General features: G+C 36.8%; 1 non-coding gene across 1 annotated transcript; it reads right to left on the bottom strand.

Moving 5' to 3' along the window:
* Positions 1 to 600: 600 nt before the first annotated feature.
* LOC121215083 (small nucleolar RNA R71) lies at positions 601 to 706 on the bottom strand. Its single transcript, XR_005910815.1, has one exon. It is a non-coding gene; the product is annotated as a small nucleolar RNA R71 (small nucleolar RNA).
* Between the last annotated feature and the right edge of the window lie 6326 nt (positions 707 to 7032).

The following is a 7032-nucleotide window of genomic DNA, read 5'->3' as shown; positions in this document are numbered from 1 at the left end:
ACTACTAACTTATTCTTTTTAATTTTTGTGATTTTCTTTTCACGTGTTTATGAGCATAGATCGAATTATAGATTTACTCCTTGTGACCCTGAAATTGAGCAAACTTTCAGACAAAGAAGACGTGAACAAACAACTCAATGACAAGTTACGATGGACCTTGGAAATCAGAATCTAGCCCAAGATAATGAAGCCAATTATGTACGAAATCCTATCCTCATTGCCAATGATAGGGATCGATGCATCAAAAAATATGCTGTCTTACTTTTCAGTGAGTTAAACCCAGGAATTAGAAGGTAAGATATTGAGGCAACCCAGTTTGAATTGAAACCAGTGATGTTTCAAATGCTACAAATGGTGGGCCAATTTAGTGGTATGCCCACAGAAGATCCACATCTCCACCTTCGATTATTTATGGAGGTGAGTTATTCATTTAAGATAGCCGGTGTGACTGAAGACACACTGAGGTTGAAGTTGTTTCCGTACTTGTTGCGAGATCGAGCACGAGCACTTCTCAATTCATTGCCACCAAGTTCCATATTTACATGGCAAGAATTAGTGGAGAGATTTTTGGTTAAGTATTTCCCACCCAGCAAATACACTAAGTTGAGGAACGAGATCACAACTTTCAACAATTGGATGACGAGTCTTTGTAAGAGGCTTGGGAGCGATTCAAGGAGTTACTTCGTAAGTGTCCTTATCATTGGATTTCTCATTGTATCCAGTTGGAGACATTCTATAATGGTCTCAATGCACATACAAGACTGATGGTAGATGCTTCCGCGAATGGTGCAATTTTGTCTAAGTCTTATAATGAGGCTTATGAGATCATTAAGAGGATCGCGAGTAATAACAATCAATGGCCAACAAATTGAATAGCTTCAGGAAGACGTGTAGCCAGAGTTCATGATGTTGACTCTTTCACTTCGTTATCAGCTCAGGTATCGTCTATTTCCTCTATGTTAAAACAGTTAACCGCTAATAGTACTAATAATTTTGTAGCTCAGCCACCAAGTCCATTTGAAATAGTTTCGTGTGTGTACTGTGGGGAAGGTCATTCTTTTGAGAATTGTCTATCAAATCCCGAGTCAGTGTACTATGTGGGGAACCGATACAAAAATAGGAGTGGACAAGGACCCCAGTCCAACGTCTACAATCCTTCATGGCGTAATCATCCTAAATTTTCTTGGAGCAACTAAGGAAATGGACCGAACAACAACTTATTACAGTAAAGACCCAACCAACCTCAAGGGTTTAATCAGCAAGCTCCAAAACCACCTCAAGCTGAGGCATCAAACAGTTTGGAGAACTTGTTGAAAGCGTACATGGAAAAGAATGATGCTTTAATTCAAAGCCAAGCAACAACACTGAAAAATTTGGAAAACCAAATGGGTCAGATAGCTACGGAGCTATGTAATAGACCACAATAAACCTTGCCGAGTGATATTGAGAATCCAAGAAATTTGGGTAAAGAACATATCAAGGCAGTGGCATTGTGGAGTGGTAAAATTTTAGAACCCCGATTGATTGATGTCGAAGATAAGGCCATTGAGAATAATCAACCACCTGTTGAAGTTCCTACACCAAAGGAATCAGAATCTGCAAAGTCTGACAAGGTAAACCCTGACTTATGAATTCAAATATTTTAACATCTTCTTTGGATGAAGATTTACCTACTCAAAAAAGTTGTCCGGTTCAACCAAAAGTTCCATCACCTCCATATCTGCAAGGATTGCAGCAACACAAGTAGAAACAAGAGGTGCGATTCAAGAAGTTTTTGGATGTTCTGAAGCAGCTACACATCAATATTCCGTTGGTGGAGGCTTTAGAACAAATGTTGAATTATGTGAAGCTTATGAAGTATATACTGTCCAAGAAGAAACGACTAAGTAAGTATGAGACTGTTTCCTTGACAAAGGAGTGTGGTGCGTTCCTGCAGAACAAACTGCCACCAAAATTGAAAGACCCATAAAGCTTTACTATACCCTGTAACATTAGTGAATCTTACTTTAGTAAAGCTTTGTGTGACTTAGGAGTGAGTATCAACTTGATGCCTAAGTCTATTTTAAAGATGTTAGGGATAGGTGAAGTAAGACCTACAAATGTGATGCTTCAGCTAGCAGGTCAAGCTTTAGCATATCCCGAAGAAAAGATCAAGGATGTTTTGGTAAGAGTCGATAAATTTATTTTTCCTGCTGATTTCATTGTCTTAGATTTTTAAGTAGACAAGGAAGTGTCGATAATCCTTGGGAGACCTTTCTTAGCCACGTGAAGAACGTTAATTGATGTGCAGAAAGAAGAACTTACCATGTGAGTTCAAAACGATCAGGTAACCTTTAACATTCTTAAATCGATGAAATTTCTCGATTCGACAGAGGAGTGTTCAGTTATGGAAGAGATAGAAACCTTGGTTTCTATGGAAAGAAATTTTGAAGAAGATCCATTGGAGAAAGCCTTAGATCTTGAACCTTTGAAGGATGAAGAAGGTGAGGAAAACATGGCTTTGATGGAAGCCAATCAGAGAAATTTTATTCAATCCACACGATTTGAACCGTTAGAGTTGGAAGTCAGAGAATTTGTGCAACCCAAGTTGTCAATTAAAGAACCACCTAAACTCGAACTAAAGGTATTTCCTTCCCATTTGAAATACGTTTAGTTAGGTGACTGTTCTACTTTGCCTATGATTATTTCAGCGGAATTGACAAAAGTTCAAGAGGAGCAACTAATTGTTATTCTAAAGAAATTTAAGAAAGCAATTGGTTGGGAAATAGCTGATATACGAGGTATAAGCCCTTTTTTTCATGCATAAAATCATTTTAGAAGAAGGTGAAAGAGCTCGAATTGATGGGCAAAGAATGCTCAATCCTATTATGAAAGAAGTTGTGAGAAAGGAAGTGATCAAATGGTTAGATGCAGGAATCATCTATCCTATTTCAGATAGTTCGTGGGTAAGTCTGGTGCATGTGTGCCGAAGAAAGGTGGAATCACAATTGTTGAAAATGAGCGTAACGAGTTAATTCCAACGAGAACTATTATTGGTTGGAGAATCAGTATTGATTACAGTTGAACAAAGCCACTCGGAAGACCATTTTCCATTGCCTTTTATAGATCAGATGTTAGATCGACTGGCAGGTAATGAATTTTATTATTTTTTAGATGACTATTCGGGATATAACCAAATAGTTGTAACCCCAGAGGACCAACATAAAACAGCCTTTACTTGTCCATACGGTACGTTTGATTTTAGGCAAATGCCTTTTGGTTTATGTAATGCACCTGCAACTTTTCAACGATGCATGATGGAAATATACTAATATGGTTGAAAATTTTGTTGAGGTTTTCATGGAAGATTTTTCTATTTTTGGTAACACTTATGGTATCTGTTTGAGTAATTTGGCTAAGGTACTGAAGAGATGCGAAGAGATGAACCTTGTCCTTAATTGGGAAAAATGTCATTTTATGGTCAAGGAAGGGATTGTCTTAGGTCATAAGATCTAAAAAAAGGAATTGAAGTCCATAAAACAAAACTGGACGTAATTGAAAGATTACCGACCCCAATGAATGTGAAAGGAGTCAGAAGTTTCTTAGGCTATGCCGATTTTTATCGAATGTTTATCAAATATTTCTCGAAAATTTCTAAACTGTTGTGTTTGTTGATAGAGAAAGATACAGTGTTTGATTTCAACAAACCATGTTTGAAAGCTTTTGAATATCTAAAGAAGCGGTTAATTACGGCCCCAATAATTGTTACACCTGATTGGAACTCACCTTTTGAGTTGATGTGCGATGCAAGTGATTATGTTGTTGGAGCTGTGATGGGTCAAAGAAGAAATAAAGTATTCCACCCCATTTACTATGCAAGTAGAACCTTGAAGGGAACCCAACTCAATTATAAGTAATTGAAAAGGAACTACTTGCTATAGTTTTTGCTTTTGACAAATTCCGTTCATATCTTATAGGTACCAAAGTTACAGTATTTACTGACCATGCGGCCATTAAATACTTGCTCATGAAGAAAGATGCAAAACCAAGGCTAATTCGTTGGATACTATTACTCCATGAATTTGACCTTGAGATCCAAGATAGAAAAGGTGTCGAAAATCAAGTAGCTGATCATCTGTGGAGGTTGGAGCAAGATAAGGTAACCCAGTCTGATGTGCCTATCAACGAGAATTTCCCAGATGAACACTTATTTGAGGTAAGTCAAATTCATGAAATACCCTGGTTTGCTGATTTTTCCAATTATCTTGCATGTGGAATAATTCATCGAGAAATGACATACAAACAAAGAAAAAAATTCCTTCATGATAGTCAGTATTATCTTTAGGAGGATCCATTTTTGTTTAAACAATGTGCAGATAATATAATCCGAAAGTGTGTAGTTGAAAGTGAGATTGTTGAGATCTAGTATCATTGCCATTCATCTCCAAGTGGGGGACACTTTGGTGGTTCACGTATTGCAACAAAGATTTTGGAAGCAAGTTTATTTTGGCCTACACTATTTAAAGATACTTATGCTTATGTGAATAACTGTGATAAATGCCAAAGGACTGGAAATATATCAAGGAGGAATAAGATGCCCTTGAAAAACATTTTGGAGATTGAATTGTTCGACGTATGGGGCATTGACTTCTTAGGCCCGTTTCCTTCTTCGTATGGGAAAACTACATCTTAGTTGTTGTGGACTATGTATCTAAGTGGGTTGAAGCTGAAGCATACCCTAAAAATGATGCTAAGGTAGTCATACGATTCCTACATAATTATGTGTTTACATAATTTGGGACACCAAGAGATATTATTAGTGATGAAGGTTCTCACTTTGTGAACAAATGGCTTAACTGGTTGCTTGACAAATATGATGTGAAGCACAAGATTGCTACTGCCTATCACCCCTAATCTAATGGGCAAGTTGAAAGAGTGAATCGTGAAATCAAAGGTATCCTTGAAAAGGTAGTACCTTAAAATCTCTTACACCCTAAAAGTAATTTGCTTACACCCTAAAATTCCTTAAAATCAAATGTAATTTTCTTACACCCTAAAAGGTAGTACCTTGAAAAGATATCCCTCAAAGTAATTTTCTTACACACTAAAATTCCTTAAAATCTCTCTCTTTGTGCCGCTAGCCTCAAATCCCAAAAGGAGTCTCTAGCCCTTTTCTTTTCTTTAGTCGAAACTACCTAGTGCCGCCACAAGAGAATTACTGAAGCATCGACATCACTGCCGTACGGAACCATTATCGCCACCGCATACCACCATCACTACTGCACGTTGCCGCCACCACCGTAACTCCTTTGCCGTTGCAAGGTTTGCCAAAGCAAGATCCACCCTCTTTTACCGATTTCTCTTTTGTCTTTGCAATAGAAACTTTGCCAAATTTTTGAGAAAATACCATGTCTTACAAAAGAACTAGATCGTCAAAACCTACTCCGAAAAACCCAATTTTGATCGATGAAGAAGTGAAAGAGCTATTTGATTCAATCTTCAAGCATCAACCTAAGATGCCAAAAAAAAGTTTTAACCTGAAAAGTAATGATGTGATGGTTGTCGCTGTGCCGATTAGTAAGATAATCAATGCCCTCAAGTGGGAACGATTCTGTGATGCTCGTTCACTTTCCGATGATGAACTAGTTCGAGAATTCTATGTTAGTTTGACTACACAAGATGATACTGAAGTCATCATTTGAAAGAAAAATGTATCTCTTACTGGTAAGTCCATCAATAATTTGTTCAATTTACCTGATGTTGTGGAAGATGAGTACTACCCTATGATGAACAATATGAATTGGGATTTTCTTCAACAAGTGCTTGATGTTGTGACAAATCTAAGATCCCAATGGATTATAAGAAAGTATGGAATCCATTTTTGTCGAAGAGAATATTTAAAACCAGTAGCAAATGTATGGTTTTATTTTGTTCGCTACAGATATTTAAAACCAGTAGCAAATGTATGGTTTTATTTTGTTCGCTACAGTTTTATGCCTATCTCACATAGTTCCACCATCTCGATGGAATGAATGCTCTTGTTATATGCAATTTTGATAGAAAATTCCATGAATGTTGGGAAAATTTTCCTCAAAGAAATTCACGATTGTGTTAAAAAGAAGGAAATAAGTGCTTATTTCCCATCATTAATCACTTCACTTTGCTTAAGGGCCCATGTTAAAACACAAGAAAATCTGAAAGGGCAATATGTCTAAGGGTGCATCACAAGTCATGATTTTGAAAGGTTAAAAGAGAGAGTGCATGAGCTGAACCAAGGTGAGCAAGAGGAACCAACTGAGCCAGAAACTGGAGAGTCAACAAATAAAACTGAAACTGAAGTTGATTCAGTTACAGACACTGAAGAAGAGGAATCTGATAAGGAACTAAATAGTCCTCAACCAGCTGAAGGAGCTAAAAACTCTGAACCAAGGGTTGAGCTAGAAGAAGAACCAGTCAAGCTAAGTGTTGAACCAGAATTTACGACTCTAATGTTGACTCCTGCAAGTACTTCAATGAAATCAGAGCTGTCAATTTTGATGGATATGTGCAAGTTCATGCACAATCAACAACAAACTTACTAGAAATATGCAAAAATTAGGGATGATTCAATTTGAAATACTTTTAAGAATATCTCTAACCATTTTGTTCCTGAGTTTCTAGATGCTATCTTTGAGACATGGACGGAAGATACTATTGATGTAAGCGAAGATGAAACTAAAGAAGACAAGGGGAACGAGTCAGAAAAATAAAAGGGGGGATTCTTATATTGTTATTCATTTAATTGTTTTTTTTAGGTCTTTAGGAATTTATTTCTTTAGTAATTAGGATTTAATCTTTGCAAAATAAAACATAGCAAGCATGAATAAATACTTCTTTAGAAAGAAAAAGACTAAGAGATGTGGCAATGGGAATGAACATGTCTAGGATTGGGTTATTAGGAAAGACTTGGTATTTAAACAGTCTTAATGACTCACCTCTCTTTCTTTACAACCTGACCTGGTGTTCAGTTTTCATTCATTACTTTATTCTTGCAATGAGGACATTGCTTCTTTT

The sequence above is a fragment of the Gossypium hirsutum genome, chromosome D02 (assembly GCF_007990345.1).
Source record: "Gossypium hirsutum isolate 1008001.06 chromosome D02, Gossypium_hirsutum_v2.1, whole genome shotgun sequence".
Taxonomy (NCBI): domain Eukaryota; kingdom Viridiplantae; phylum Streptophyta; class Magnoliopsida; order Malvales; family Malvaceae; genus Gossypium; species Gossypium hirsutum.
Note: the sequence above shows the minus strand (reverse complement) of the source record. Positions and strands in the feature narration are given on the sequence as shown.